Source organism: Lipotes vexillifer, unplaced genomic scaffold, assembly GCF_000442215.2.
Source record: "Lipotes vexillifer unplaced genomic scaffold, Lipotes_vexillifer_v1.1 scaffold1594, whole genome shotgun sequence".
Taxonomy (NCBI): domain Eukaryota; kingdom Metazoa; phylum Chordata; class Mammalia; order Artiodactyla; family Lipotidae; genus Lipotes; species Lipotes vexillifer.
The window spans coordinates 296,566-312,616 of record NW_006788783.1 but is presented as its reverse complement, the minus strand read 5'-3'; positions in this window follow the sequence as shown (position 1 = coordinate 312,616).

Below are 16,051 nucleotides of genomic sequence, written 5' to 3'. Positions count from 1 at the left end.
GCAGGAATCCAAAAAGTTGAGTGTGTACATAACAGCCCCTAGGGAAAGGAAGATTGATAGAAATTTTCCCAAGTTTGATAATGATCCAAAAACTTTACACGACATCATCAAAAATGAGTTGAGAAGCTGAAGGAAACTTTTCTAAACTATCAGATGGTAAAACAACCAAGCTCAAAAGATGATTGAAGCAGCTTTTCATTTTCTCTATAAAAACTAGTATAAAATTGTTGCTATATGAAGAGGTGATCAGAATATGCAGCCAAGTGCTCGCTTCGGCGGCACATATACTAAGATTGGAACGATACAGAGAAGCTGTTTTGTTCATGGATGTGTCCTCAGAGCCTAGAGCAAGGCCTGGCACACAGTAAGCATTCAATAAATGTCTACCGAATGAATGACCTCCAAAAAAAAAAATAAAAAAGAACATGCAGCCAATAAAGTAGGAAAAGGGTATTACAGTCAGGCAGCTAATTAATAAAAATAGTATGATATTTTTCTAGGTCTAGCGATGTGTTTTATTTGACAGCTTTTTAAAATTTGTAACATACTGCGGCTTATCTTCTCATTCCAAATTAATATTTTCACTATGTACCTAATTTCATGTTAAAATTTTTATATTCTTTTTCTTAAAGAGGACGACTCCCAAACTGTGTAAGCTTCAGGCCCCACAAAACCAGATCCACCCCTGCCCTTGGGTGAAAGTGGAGACGACATTCAAGAGAAATGTGAGACACACATTTTCCTACTGGCGGAGGAGGAAAAATATGAGGTAAAAAAAAATCCTAATGACAAAATAACTGAAGCAGGAAAATCTGAAAATGGCTAAAATTCAGCAAAGAAAAATGAATCCTCTAGCGGCGGAGGGAGGAAAAAAATGAGGTTAAAAAAAAAAAATCCTAATGACAAAATAACTGAAGCAGGAAAATCTGAAAATGGCTAAAATTCAGCAAAGAAAAATGAATCCTCTAGCCTATAGGTCTGCATCCTCCCTCCTCAGCAGTTTTTCTTCCAGCAGCAATAGCATCCCCAGGGTTCAGCCTGGATGACAAGTACTAAGCAGGCTTCCAGAGCATGTCCACTGAATGTCCTAATTCAGAACCTGCCTCCCCTCCCTTGCAAGACCTCAGCCTGGCCCCTGGAGCTCCAGGCCAGATAATGAAATCCAGCCTCTGCCTTGTAGCCCTCAAAGCTGGCTCATTCTCATAGGTAGGTGTTGTTCCCCATGAATGAATGGGAAGCAACAGACTCAGGGTCTCAGGGCCTTATGATTTGTGTTTCTTTTACCCACCACGAGGAGGAAATTGTCCTGAGCCATTGATGCTCTTTTCCATCGCTGGCTGTGCAAGGAGCAACCATGTTAAGCATAAAATATCCCTTCCAGCCCAGAACCTGTCAATACATACCTGACCCACCCATACATCATGTACTGTTTGATTTGCTCATCCAGACAGAAACTGAAACGGGCTTCCTGTCAAGACCAAAGCTTTCCCTCTACCCAGCCCATCTCACTTGCTACTGGTCCTCATTTGAACTTGGTCTTGTCTTGCTAACTCTAGACTGTGGCTCTGACATCAGCTTCTGGCCTCTCTTTCATCTTGGCAACTCTTCAGACTCCATTCCTGGCTTGGGAACCCGGGTTTTGCTGTGCTTAGTCTGCCTTCCTGCTCCCTCTCCACCCAGAAACAAGATCACAGGGCCCCACAGAGGTCCCCGCACCTCGCAGAATCTCCCGGTCTCTGCCCTCTGCTCCTTCTCTGTGCCCTTGGCCTCGCTCGTGTTGCTCATGCAACACATTTGTTCCCAGGCCCTTCCTATTCATCTTCCTCTGCCTGTTTGATTTTGAACGTTGATTTTGGGCTCTGGCTCGGCAGCCACAGCCCTCCTCCATGCTTGGCTGGCTCCCAGAACCCAGGCCAAGGCCAGATCTCTGGAGACCCACTGCCAAGGAAAGGAAGTTGAGCACACACAGCCCAGTTTTACTTTTTCCCTTTGTCTGAACTTTCATGTTGCCCCAGATGAGCACACCCCCACTCTAGACCCCACTCCACAGAATTTCGCTGACTCACTCGTTCCAATGGTGGGATGAGGACAGGGTTTGGCAGCTAAGTTTATCAGGATAGAAGGGTTGGGAGTTACCTGGCCCAACACTAAGTCTCGAGCTATGACATCACCAGCGCCCTGTAGTACCCAGTTTTGTTAACCCCTAGGTTCACCCAGCTCACTTCCCTCCTTGTCTAGAAACCAACCAGCTTCCCAAGACCAAAAACATGATATGCAAAAACTTGCAGGAGATTATGCATGCTGCAGGCCTCATTGTCTGATTTAAACTTTGTCTAGGAACCTCTGTGTAATGGCCAAGCCTGAGAACGTGGTCACACATGCGCATCCTTTCATCTTTCTTCATTTCTAGGTGGTGATGTATTTTTATGGTTTTTCAGAATGAGGAGGTACAAATGACTGGTGTAGTAAAGAAAGCCTTCCAAACAGTTTCTATTTAAAATACACTTAATCCAAACACTTGGATATAAAGCAAATTAAGTAGGAAAACTAGTTTTGACGACACAAAAAATGTGGGTAATTTCCTGAACACAGCACTTTGTTCATTGCTGAAAGGTGTTTTGGCGTTTCATCAAACCTTGTAGCTATGTCAGAACTTGAAACATCAAGAAGGCAGCTTCGAAGGGAGCGTCCATCAGGTACCATATCTGAGAAGTTAAGCTAAAAAGGCTGATAAAGAATTAAGATGATATAATTCCAACTTCAAACTTTGAAATATCCAAATTCTCCACTTCAGTTGGATTCCAACCAAGTGAAACGTATTGAGAAATTAGGTCTCGGTCTTCATGAAACGGAGTAAAGCTGAGAAGTATGGAGTGACAGGAGGTAGCAACTTCCTGGATGACAGACTTCCCCTGAGCTTTCTCCAGACTCTCATCTGGAATTGCCAACAGTCATGAACAGATACCAAAAGATCACATCTGGTAAAAGGACCACAGCCCAAAGTGACGTTGCCAGCATGGGTTGGCCTGGATTTTGTCCCATGTTCTACCCTGAATTCCTTTTGAAACAGTGATCCTGTGTGGGGCATGGCTGTCCTCCAAAGACTTCAGATTTAAAAGTTGTATGATATTCCCTTAAATCTTGTCCTTTGCTCCTGTGACTAACTCATTTTGAACTGATTATACATTAATTGCTATAAGCCTTTCTTGAACAGTTGCATACTATGTCTAATCACCCTTGTAGCCATATGAGGGCTCTGAAGTTCTGGTTCCACTTGGGATATGATGTCCCCAAACCCAGAACTGAGCACGGGGTGGTTGTAGTGGGTGGTGAGCAGCCCTTGGTCACCTGATGGAATGTAAAGGGCCAGTGGAAGTCAACTACATTCGGATAAACTAAAATCAAAGACAGGCCCATGGTCCAGCTGAGGCACTGACCCAACAAGGAAGGCAGGGAGGCAGGGTCCAGGTAATGGAATGACAATGAGGGTAGAGGTGGGTTCTGAGCAAAGGGTGAGAAGCGTAGTTTTAGCAGTTAAATACTTCACAGGCAACTTCTCCAATAACCAGTCTCTTCTAACTTCATCAACCTGTGACTATAAAATAAATTTGTCTTCCTTTTAATAGCATATTTTCACTGTAGTAAATCCCTGGTGCTCTAACTGCCAGTAGTAGCATCTCCCAATTACATCTTCCCAGATACTTTTTGGGCACTACCTGTATTGGTTTATCTGTTCTTGCATAACAAATAATCACAAACTAGCAATTTGAAAAACACACATTTATTATTTCACAGGTTCTGTGTGTCAGGAATTTAAGCATGGTTTAATTGGGTCCTCTACCTCAGGGTCTCCCACAGGCTGCAACCAAATTGTCAGCCAGGGCTGGGGTCTCATCTGAAGGCTCCACTGGGGAAAGATTCATACTCAAGGTCAAGTGGTTGCTGGCAGGGTTCAGAGCCCTGCTGACTGTTGGCCAGAGGCCACCTCAGTTCCTGCCACATGGGCCTCTCCAACATGGCTTCTTGAAGGCAAGTCAAGAATGCAATAGAGTCTGCTAGCGAGACAGAGTCACAACCTTATATAACCTGATCAGAGAGGAGACTCCCTGTCACCTTTGTTCTCTTCTCTTGGTTAGAAGCAAGTCAGTCAAGGGGATGGATTGCATAAGAGTGTAAATGCCAGGGTCATCGTGGACTAGTTTTGAAGCTGCCTTCTACACTACCACCGCCAGAATGAGTTGCTAAGATCCCCTGGCTTAACCCCTGGCTCCCACTGCTGCCTTGGTCGCTGGTGGTCCTATAGGGAGACCACCACGCTGACACTCATGCTCCCCACATGAAGAGTGAGACAGGAGTCTGTCCACGGTGACAATTTACCAAGAGCCCTTGGGATTAGGAAAGCACAGCTCAGAGAGTGTGCAGCTCAGCCCACAGCTGCTCCTGGAGGGTGTGCTCTCAGGGTCCAGACATGACAGGTCCCAGCGTGACCCCAGGGGCGCCCTACCAGACAGCCCCCACCTGGATCCCAGCCCACAGCCATGCGGCAGGCCCTGGATGCCACCCACCAGCGGAACTGCCGCAGCTCTCCTTCGCTCACAGCCTTCTTTCCCCAGATGTCCCACCCCAGGATTCACCTTTCCTCTGATGACTGGGTTGGGAACACCCATTCTCTTCCAGGGCAAAGTCCCTTCCCACCTAAAGTGTGTGGTCTGGCTCCATGGTCTAAACAGGACAATCACAGTCCATCAGACACTCCAAAGCAAGAAGGTCCACAATCATCCACCACCCATTCCTGCAGTGCTACCTATTCAGTCTTAGAAAACACCCCGCAGAAGACCTCAACCTCCAGCCCAGGGTGTGAGCCACGCCGTTCCCACCCTTCTCGTACTTTTCGCTCCAGGGTCAGGGGACGAGAAGATCAGCCAGATGTTCCCACTGCCTTTGTCTTTAGCTCCCAAGTTCTTGGCAAGAAGTGCTTAGGCCCACACCCCCCGGAGAACAATAACGCTCAGGCATAAGACAGCCCAGCTATGGGGGCAACGGTGCCAGTGACGCGCTCAGATGATATTGTTGAACACAGCACCTCAGCCCGGAGCATCTTTGTTTGGGTTACTTTGCTGCATTCAGGGTTTCCTCTGGGCAATGGGTAGGCAGTCTTTCTGTGACCAAATGTGTCTAATAGAGATATGCTAATCTCTACCTCAAAAAGCAAAAGACCTTTTTGGCTCCTAAAGTTTCTGTCTTTTCAGCTTCAAAATAATGCAATAGTTTAGTCCCCACCAGACACTCTCGAACAATCCCCAGAGTACGGGCTGATGAGGATGCTCAGGAGACCCAGCCATGTTATTTTCTTAGGATAGCAGGTGCTGTCAGTCTGTTTTCATTAGGATAAAGCAGCCCTTTAACATACTTAGTGGACCCTTACTTCTCCCAAACTCCAAGTGGTATTTTCTTCTGCTGTTCTGGGGTGTAGTAAAGGAGTCTAGTGGTGTTTGTGCAGCCAGTTCAATGCAGAAATGACATGTAAACTGGCCATTGGCATCATCGCCATGACAGGAAGGCAGAGTCCATGGACGGAGCAACGCACACGCATCTCCCGGTTGGGTGGAACTGTCCCCTCCTCTGAAATGTCACACACCTCCTGCCCCATGCTTGCATTGCCCAGGACAGAGGAGACGTGACTGATGGATGCTGCCCCATCATCCATCCTCCGACACTTCAGAAGGAGCTGTGTTCCGCAGCGTGTCTCTTTGGATGGTGAGAGGGTAGTTAGGAAGATGAGAGGAGGCAGGCGGGGGATTCTTCCCTAGGTCGGCATGCTGGAAGGGAACCCGCACTCCGTTCTAGGGAGGTCTCTTGTCCCGGTTGTGTGGAAGGTCTAGAAGGCAGAGAATCTTGTGGGAAGGGTTGAGGAATAATATTTCCCACTTTAGCTTGGCCTGTGAGAATGAAACGATGCCAGCTGAAAGCACTGCCAAGCACAAATTCATACACTTCAAAGAATTTTTTTATTTTTTCAATCAGAAGAGACACGGAATTCCAGACTCTAGAATTTGCAATTCCAAATTGTTGAATTGATGAGGTTGCAGTCTTTCCGAGAGTCTGTTTGGAGAAAGCAGCAAACACATGAAAAGGAAAAACTGTGTTTTACCCAAATGAGCTCCCTGAATTTGCAGAGTATGTTATTAAGCAAAGCCGTGTTGGGACAGAATCATTTCACATTCTTGAAGGGTGACGCTCTGCGACGCTTCAGTCTCAGGACTGGCAAAGCTCTGGAGAAACGACAGAGAAGGAGAACTCAAAAGGAACCGAGAATCTGGAGTTTAACGTGGGAAGGAAGAAAGGCAGGCGCTTCTCAAACGCTTGGCTTACTTGGCCTACTTTCTGCTGGCGTGAAGCAGAACGCCCCGGATCCACGCGGGCAGCCCCACGGCTGGCCGGGGGCCTGGAGGTGCTGGCATGGGGTGAAAGCCCCGCTCACCCCACCGATCTCATGCCCCAGTGCAGGAAGCAAACTGCACAACTCTCCTAGGGGGGGCCACGCACACCCATCTTTAATGCCTCTATTGATATTGACGGGACACTTCCTGGCACATGGAGCACCTAAGTGTGAAATTCATCCTGCCATGAGCATTAAACAAGCACCTATGGTATACCAGGCAGAGAGTCCCCAGGGAATTTTCTGGGGAAACATGTGAAAAGAACAGTCTAGAAGTCCCAGCTCTCTGGGCTGTTGAGGAAGGGGCCCCTGGAAGAGCACAAGGCAGCACGGCGGGGGTGGGGGGGGAACCTTGCTCAGCCAACAGCACAAGAAAGCCATTTGTGTTTAGGATGTTCCTTTGCATGTAGGACTCTTGGTGGTTTTATTCCCAAGCGGCCTTTACTGGAAAAAGAAAAAAGACTCTAGTGATCTATAATTTCTATGTAGGCATCTTGAAACTCAGACAGACATTCAATGAGTAATTGTATGGGTCACTTGCTGTGTGTTTGACACTGTGCTAGGCACAAAGAACTCCACAGAGACAAAAAGAGAGAAAAAACTACATAAGTAATAAAGACACTGAGCCCGCCGTCAGGGTGCTTCCAGTCTAGTGAGGAAACAGCCCTGAAAGGCTGCATGACGTCATGCAGATTGTTTTAGAAAGAGGCTGGGCCATTTCCTTTGCTGTGCAAAAGCTTTTAAATTTAATTAGGTCCCATTTGTTTGGTTTTGCTTCTATTTCCATTACTCTAGGAGATGGACCCAAAAAAATATTGCTGCAATTTATGTCAAAGAGTGTTCTGCCTATGTTTTCCTCTAACAGTTTTATAGTGTCTGGTCAAGTGGCAAGACTTTTCCAAAGTAGTCAAACCGTATGGAAAAAATGGATTAGAAACAAAGCAGCTTTAATCCATTTTGAGGGTTTTTTTGGGGGGGGAGGGCGGGTACATGGTGTTAGAGAATGTTCTAATTTAATTCTTTTACACGTGGCTGCAGAATGGAAGAAAATATTTGCAAACGATGCAACTAACAAGGGATTAATTTCCAAAATATACAAAACAGCTCATACAGCTCAATATAAAAAAAACCAAACGACCCAATTAAAAAACAGGCAGAAGAGCTAAATAGACATTTTTCCAAAGAAGACATACAGATGGCCAACCGGCATATGAAAAGATACTCAACATTGCTAATTATTAGAGAAATGCAAGTCAAAACTACAATGAGGTATCACCTCACACCGTCTATCATATGATATCACTTATATGATGAATCTAAAAACAATGATAAAATGAACTTATCTGCAAAACAGAAACAGACTCACAGACATAGAAAACAAACTTACGGTTACCAAAAGGGAAAGGGGGGCATAAATTAGGAGTTTGGGACTAACAGATACACACTACTATATATAAAATAGATAACCAACAAGGACCTACTGTATAGCACAGGGAACTATACTCAATATCTTGGAATACCTATAATGGAAGAGCATCTGGAAAAGAATATATATACAGAGAGAGAGAGAGAGAGAGAGAGAGAACTGAATCATTTTGCCCTACACCTGAAACTAACACAACATTGCAAATCATCTATACTTAAATTTTTTTAAAAAAGGAAAGAGGGCTTCCCTGGTGGCGCAGTGGTTGAGAGTCCGCCTGCCAATGCAGGGGACACGGGTTCGTGCCCCGGTCTGGGAAGATCCCACATGCCGCGGAGCGGCTGGGCTCGTGAGCCATGGCCGCTGGGCCTGCGCGTCCGGAACCTGTGCTCCGCAACGGGAGGGGCCGCGGCGGTGAGAGACCCGCGTACCGCAAAAAAAGGAAAGAAAAGGATTGGGTGAGAGAGGAGGGTCAGAGGGAGAGGGAGAGTCAGCAGAGGTGAGCTTGAAATGCCTCCTAAGAGAGCATAGAGTGTGCCAGGAGGGGTGCAGGCGGGCTGGCAGGGAGCAAGGGGAGATTCCAGGAGAGGGCGGAGGGAGTGGCAGGGCCCTGGCAGGTCCCAGGGTGGCTGGGCAAGTGTGGTGTTGGGGCAGGGAGTGGGGTGTGGGTGGGAAGGAGCTTGAGGTGGGAAGAAGTGAGAAGGTAGATAAGGAGGGGCCAGCTCCTGGAGGGGAAGGGGCCAAGTCAGAGGGTTTGGATTTTCTGCTTCAGGCAATGGAGAGTCAATGACGGGCCAATGAAGGGTTTTAAGCTGAGGAATAACAATATGTGCTTTTTAAAAAAATGTGTATTCTTTTTTTGAGTACAAAGTAATGCCCACTCATTGAAGAAAACTTGTGGAGAGTGCAGAAAACACTAAGAAGGTTGAAATGAATAAAATTTACCAAAAATTAGAAATCGCAATCCCACCACCTAAAAAGAACGATAAGCATAGCAAACTGTGAGCATCTAGTATTTTCCTTGCTGTCTTTTATAGATAATGTGGTTGGGGGTTTTGGTGGGAGATGAAGAGGTGAGACCCCCTGAGAGATCACCTCATCAGTCAAGGTGAAAAGAAGGAAAAAGGTAGCCCAGGGGAGGGTGGAGCCCCACGCCCACACTTTCAACAAGGTTCCCAAGGAGTTGCAGTTTACATTCTTCCAGGGTGAAGAGAACATTTATATGCAGGGTTATCTGAGAAACTCAAAAATATTGTGAAAATATTTTCAACAGCCAGAAGCTCTTACTCATCTTTTCATCGGTTTCCTTTTCATAATGTCTAGAACACTGGGCTAAGGAGAGGAGGGAAGAGAATTAAGAGGTGGGAACTCACGGATGCTATGACAATTCTTAAAGACTTGTGCTAGGTGTGATGCTGTGTGCATCCCCACCATCACGCTGGGCCAGTGTTGCCAAAATGTCCGTCTCTCGCTTGCATTTTCTCACTCATTTGTCACTTTGTTTATTCTGTTTTGTTTGTTGTCCGTCTCCTCCAACTAGAAAGTAAAATCCCTGGACAGAGAAGTGTCTTTCTTGTTTAACCATGGAATCTCTGTGAAAGACCATCCACACCTCAACTGGTTTGCTCTCTGGTGAATCGGCTGGGATAGGGCTTACGAAAACATCAAGCACAGTCCAATGTCGGGCATTGTTTTCACAGTGTTGCTTTAGCTGGCTCTCCACTAGCTGAGCCCTGTGCTCTCCAGATGTTTATCCAAAAGCATATCTGGTGAAAGAGTCGGGCAATCAGCTGTTTCCAGTTGGCCAGGTCTTCTAGGGCTTTCACTGAACTGTTGGGCTTTCTGACCTCTGTTTCCCACAGGAGGCCTGGAGTCCCTGTAGGTCTCACAGAGTTCCAGTAAGATTTATTCAGGAGGTGCCTTTGCTATTTAATGTTGATAATGAACCCCCCACTTGCACTGGAGAGCCAGTGTACATGGAGGTACCCACAACAGATTGAATTCCTCAAAGGTGGCTGAACCAATACACAACCCATCCCATACACTCAGGCAGTACGATCGACACATCTGCAAAGCGGGGTGGGGTGGGGAGGTCCACGTTCCCTCCCCTCGAACCAGGGCAGACCTTGGTGACTGCCTTGGCCAGTAGAACACAGTGGGAAGGGTGCCACAGGCCTGCCAAGGCCAGGGAGTAAAGGCATACAGCTCTGCCTGGCTCTCTCTCTGTCTTGAGGTGGTCACACTTAGCAGCTAGTCACCCAGGCCACGTGGGGGTGAGAGTCACATGGGGGTGTCCTGGCCCACGGCCCCAGCTGGGCCCCCAGCTAACAGGCAACATCAATGACCAGATATGAGAGTTGTGAGCCTTCGGGTGATTTCAACACCCAACCTTTGAGTTTTCCATCTGAGACCCCAGGAGGCACAGAGCAGAGACAGGCCACCCCTGCTGTGCCTTAACTGAATTCCTGATGCACAGAAACTGTCCTAAATAATAAAGGATAATCGTTTAGGCCACTAAGTTTTGGGGTCATTTGTTAGGCAGCAACAGATAACTAATACACTGCCTTCTCGAGACCACACTCTTTTCACTCCCAGCATATGTGCACCTCAATATAAGAAATAACATGGATGGGGGCTCGACCATCTGGCTAGAAGAAGGGTCTAGGGGATTTGTATCAAAGTTATGCTTGCTTCCCGAGCACGCTATTTTCATGTGGGGTGACTGAGGTAGGACATGATGGTGACGCTGCTAGTTAGAGTCACTATACCTGTGCAAGCATCTCTGCAATTGAGCAACCCTGTAAGTGCATTTAGTAGCCCTTCCATAACTTGGTGAAAGGAGTCCGAAGCTCTTCTCATTGATCCCTGAGAAGTGCTAAATAAGCTGCTAACTTGAGAACTAGACATATTCTTGGGTCTATAATGTTATTGGGGTCCCCAGTGAATGGAAGTCGACCTACCCTATCCCCACTCCCACCCCCATATGCACTGGACCTCCGATTGTGTCAGTGCTGGAAATGGTGCCAGCTCCATCTTTGGAAGTGCAAGCCGTTTAGAGGACTATGAAAAGACAAGCAATGACCGCCAAAGTCTGTGTTACTGTTATACATCTGGAATAAAACAAGAGGGGTGTGGGCGACATCTTCCTAGCAGTCAAGAAGCCCAGAGAATAAGTGGCTTCCAAAAAGTGTTTCCTTAGATGCCCGCAAGTCTCAACGCTAGCAAAGTAGCCGTGGGGATACAGGACGTGACGAAGGACAAGCCGAGAGTGTATCACATTTCTGTAAACCACCGGCCTCCTACATGTTGGCCTGCACACACTGAGCAGTGGGCTTGGAAAGCTTGCTCCACTCTGAGTCTTTTCTTAGGAAAGTAGCAAGACTTTTCCGAAGGAGTCAAACAGTATGGAAAAAATGGATTAGAAACAAAACAGCTTTGGAGAAGGCATAGAAATAATGGAGCCGTGTCTCATTTGTCAAGCTTGCTCCCTTGAGGACACCTTGCTTGTTCCTTGATGCTCACAGCTTTCCCCTCTGGGTAAGAAGACAATTCTCTCTGGTTCACCCTTGAATGAACTGCAGGAAAAAATGTCTGGGGTGGCAAGTGTCAGGCTGATGTAAGGGGACTAGATAAATGAGAAATGCAGAGTTACACCCTTTCCAGGGAATGTTTGAAAATGTGCCATCGTTCCTGAAAATCTATGAACTGCTTTCAATGTCTGAGAATGAAGAGGGAAAGTCTAGAGCTCTAAAAAGGGAAAGGGGGTATGTTTAGGGCTAGGGGAGCCTTGCCTTGTATATTTAAATGGCTGTTGTGACCACAGGTGCTAGACTTTTTTTTTCTCTATGAGAAAGCTGTGGGTTTTGTTTTTTAAAAAAAGGGGAGATCATGCCATCTCTAATTTTGTTAGGGGAATAGTCTTTATTATAAGAATACTTGTGATTTACCTAAAATGGGTATTACAGACTGCAAAAAATCTATCTTTCTGATATCCTGTTGAGGCATTTCACCTGAGTTTAATCTGATCACTAACTTTAGAGCTGAAAGCTTTTCGCCACTCAGAAAATACAATTCCACAAAACCATTACAGAGGGAGGGGAATGATGCCTGTTCAGCGGACCTACAAAAGACAAAGTCAAATTGGAAAACAAGGAGACAGATAGCCAGGGTCTGTTCTAAACTTTTCAGAGAACAGTGTTTCTGATTCATCAAAATATAGATTCGAATCCAACAAACATTTTTGAGACCTCTTTTGTGCCAAAAATATATATGTATAATATGTGATTTATATATACGTGATTTATATATATGAGATATATATGTATATCACACACACACACAGAGATACAACACAAATAAACAAGAAAAGAGATTGAGGTGAAGAAAGCTTGATAACAAGGTAGGATGGATTAAATCCCACAAGTAAGGGAAACCCTCTTTACCTCTAGAGATTTGATGAGTATCTTAAAGGAAGATTATCGTGCCCTGAAGAATACCAGCCCCAGCTGTGGATTTCAGCCAACCCTGGCCAAGTAAAGCTGTGATGTGTTTTACTCTAGTCATTTATTGAAAACACAAATCTGCAGCAAGTGTAAATTACAGGAAAATCCAAAACAAATTAATAAGAGGCAGCCAGACCGAGCTCTCCACGGCCTCTCCAGGCTGCAGCACTGATAAAGTGCCCGTCTGCAGAGGTCTGAGCATCCAGCGACCAGCATTTTCACATCGGCGGCTCCTGACTGCTTCCTGGTTGTCTGGCTTGCTGGACCGGAGACCAGAGTTGCGAAAATCTGATTTCTCCTGCCGCCTTCATCCCTAACCTGCGCCTTCATCCCTAACCCTAACCTGGGATAAAATATGCCCACAGTCAGCCAAACCACAATGAAGTTTGATGGTGGGAAAGTTCTTGGCTGTGAAGTGCTATCCAGGTCCCAAAGGTTATAAAAACCGAGGTTTAATGCACAGAAGAGTGGTCAGGACAGAAGGCAGAGTACCACGTTCTTTAGTGACATCCTCCGATGTGATGAGGAAGAAAAAACGGCGAGTTCTTGGAAGCACAAGGGAAGACTGATTAAATTTGGAACTGGCTACTGGATCCAGTGGAAAAAAAATAGGGGAGGGCCTTATACAGAAAGTGTGAAGAATTCTAGGCTGGAGAGAGCGGGGCATTAATCTAAGCATGAGGCCCTTCTGAGCCGGGGCCTCAGTGATGGCACAGACCACATGCCACGAGGCCAGTCCTGCACAGAATCAAACCAAAAGGGGAATAAATTTCTGATGCTTATCATGAGATGCAGCTGATGCATGAGAGCACGGGTAGTGTGGGAAGAGCGAGCATCAGCCCCGCGAGGGCAGGGATATTCGCTCTACCAATCAGAGTGCGCTGGGTGAGGAAAAAATCAGAAAACAAACCCCGTTGCTTCAGGATCTATTCCTATTTCTACAATCACCTTCAAGGAGGCACAAATATATATCACAAAAAATATTGATAGACTATCCTTAAACCCTTTGGGGGCAAAACCTAATTCATTATATTTAATTATAGGTAAATATATTTACTTATGTGTATTTACATATGGAAGATATATCAACTATAGAGAGAGAATCACTGTATCAAAACCACTCCGGCTTGGCCATTTGAATTCCATGGTGCTTTTACTTGTGTTCCTAAGATGATTTGATTTTTTGCAAAGATTTTCCAAGTCTAAAAAGACTAAAATCTTAATTGTTAAAGAAAAGTTCATTATGCCTAATGAGAAATTAGGCATTGGGCATCCTTTTCCCTATGTCTCTTTGTCTCTTTTCGTTGTGTACCATCTCTCTCCCATTTTTCTCTTTTCTCCTTTCTTCTCCCCTCCTCCTGTTCCCACATAAGCCAGATGTCTTTTACTGTCTGCATAACAGAGCAAAAATTGGAGTTCTAACTACAGCCGTCATGGGACACTGAACCACAACATATTATATGATCAAACTCAATTTTTAGGGATGCTGTCTCCATTTCTTCAGAGGTATTACCATCGTCTGATATTACTATTACACAGGTCTTAGCCCGAGTAAGCATAAGAGACAGTATAAACACATGAACACAGAAGTGTGCTTTTATGACTATCACTTTATCGTAGCTCAATCCTGGTCACTCAAAGTCAAAGAAATTCTCCTCGTGGCCAGCATGTTGTCAGTGTACAGGGTTTGTGACGAATTAAAGTACTTGGAAATATTAGATAGTTCTTCAGGACAGGTAGATAGAAGAGTGCTGAACTCTCATGTAGGTGGGATTTTGGTCCAAAATCAGGGTTGCACGTGGCAAACCACCTTGCACAGAAGCCTGTGTCACTCCTTCCACTGCTTCGGAGCCACTGAATCCACAATCTCACCTCTGGTCCTGCTTGTCCCTGGGAGGCTGAACATAGTCCCATCAGTAAAAAAATTCTTTGTAGAAATAGCCAGATCATGGAAGCAAACCTAAATGTCCATCGAAAGACGAACGGGTAAAGAAGATGTGGTATACATATATACAATGGAATATTACTCAGCCATAAAAAGGAATGAAATTGGGTCATTTGTAGAGATGTGGATGGACCTACAGACTGTCATATCTAGTGAAGTAAGTCAGAAAGAGAAAAACAAATGTCACATATTAACGCATGTATGTGGAACCTAGAAAAATGGTACAGATGAGCCAGTTTGCAGGGCAGAAATAGAGACACAGATGGAGAGAACAGACGTACGGACACCAAGGCGTGGTGGGGTGGTGGGGTGAACCGGGACATTGGGATTGACATCTATACACTAATATGTATAAAATAGATAACTAATGAGAACCTACTGTGTAGCACAGGGAACTTTGCTTCACTTCGATGTGCAGCAGAAACTAACACAACATTGTAAAACAACTCTACCTCAATAAAAAATAAATTCTTTGCAGAGAGATGTAGCCCCCCGGCCCCCACCCAATACCCACTCACCTTGTAAGGCATCTCCTGGATTTTTCCCTTTCCAGAGCATGTAGGGTTGCCAGATAAAATGCATGATTCCCTGTTAAATATTAATTTTGCATTAACAATAATTTTTTAGTATAAATACTTTCCACATATGGCATGGGACATACTTACACCAAGAAATTACTTGGTTATCTGAAATTCTAGTTCAACTGGGCTTCTTTTGGGGTTTTTTTCTTGCTACATCTGGCATCCTCAGAAGCATGGCATTTAGCCGAACATACTGTGGGTATTGTTCAGCCCGTACTGTACATCATTCATGTTCTTACTGCAAACCTACCCCAGAGTATAAAATATAGAAAAGGTGTGTTGCGTCCCACCAGGGCAACTGGAGCAGTGACAATGACCGAGGAAATAAATGGCAAAGGGGCCCTCTGAGAGGAGGGTGTGGGTCTAGGGGGCCGGTGCAGCTGTGTCCTGGGCTGTGCAGACCCTGTGGGAAGGTCCACAGTAGCAGTGACCACGTGGGAGGGCTTGACTGGACACAGTGCCTCCTCTTAGAGGGGCGATAGGATTTGCCGACCTGGCATCAGTTCTGAGCCCTGTTGAGAAAGAGTCCTGGGCTTCCTTGGTGGCGCAGTGGTTGAGAGTCCGCCTGCCGATGCAGGGGACACGGGTTTGTGCCCCGGTCTGTGAAGATCCCACATGCCGCGGAGCGGCTAGGCCGCTGAGCCTGCGCGTCCGGAGCCTGTGCTCCGCAACGGGAAAGGCCACAACAGTGAGAGGCCTGCGTACTGCAAAAAAAAAAGAAAAAAAAAAAAAAAGAAAGAGTCCTGTTGCACAGGCAGCTATTATTTAAGCCAGTTAAATGCTTTCCATATGAGGCATTTATTATTTATGCTGTGACCTTCAACTTTACATTCTATACTCTATCTTATCTAGAAAACCGAATTTTCAGGGAGATGACTCTAGATTATAAGGTGAACGTTGATTCCATTTTCTTGAAATACACGTACTTTTCTAGCTCAAGTTTGTCAATTTTATCTTTTCAAAGAACCAACTTTTGGTTTCATTGATTTTTTCCCATTGTTTTCTATTCTCTAGTTTGCTAATTTCCACCCTAATCTTTATTATTCCTTCTTCCTGCTTGCTTTAGGTTTAGATTGCTATTGTTTTACTGGTGCCTTAAGGTGGAGGGTTAGGTTGTTAATTTGAGATCTTTCTTCTATATTATTATTGGCATTTACGGCT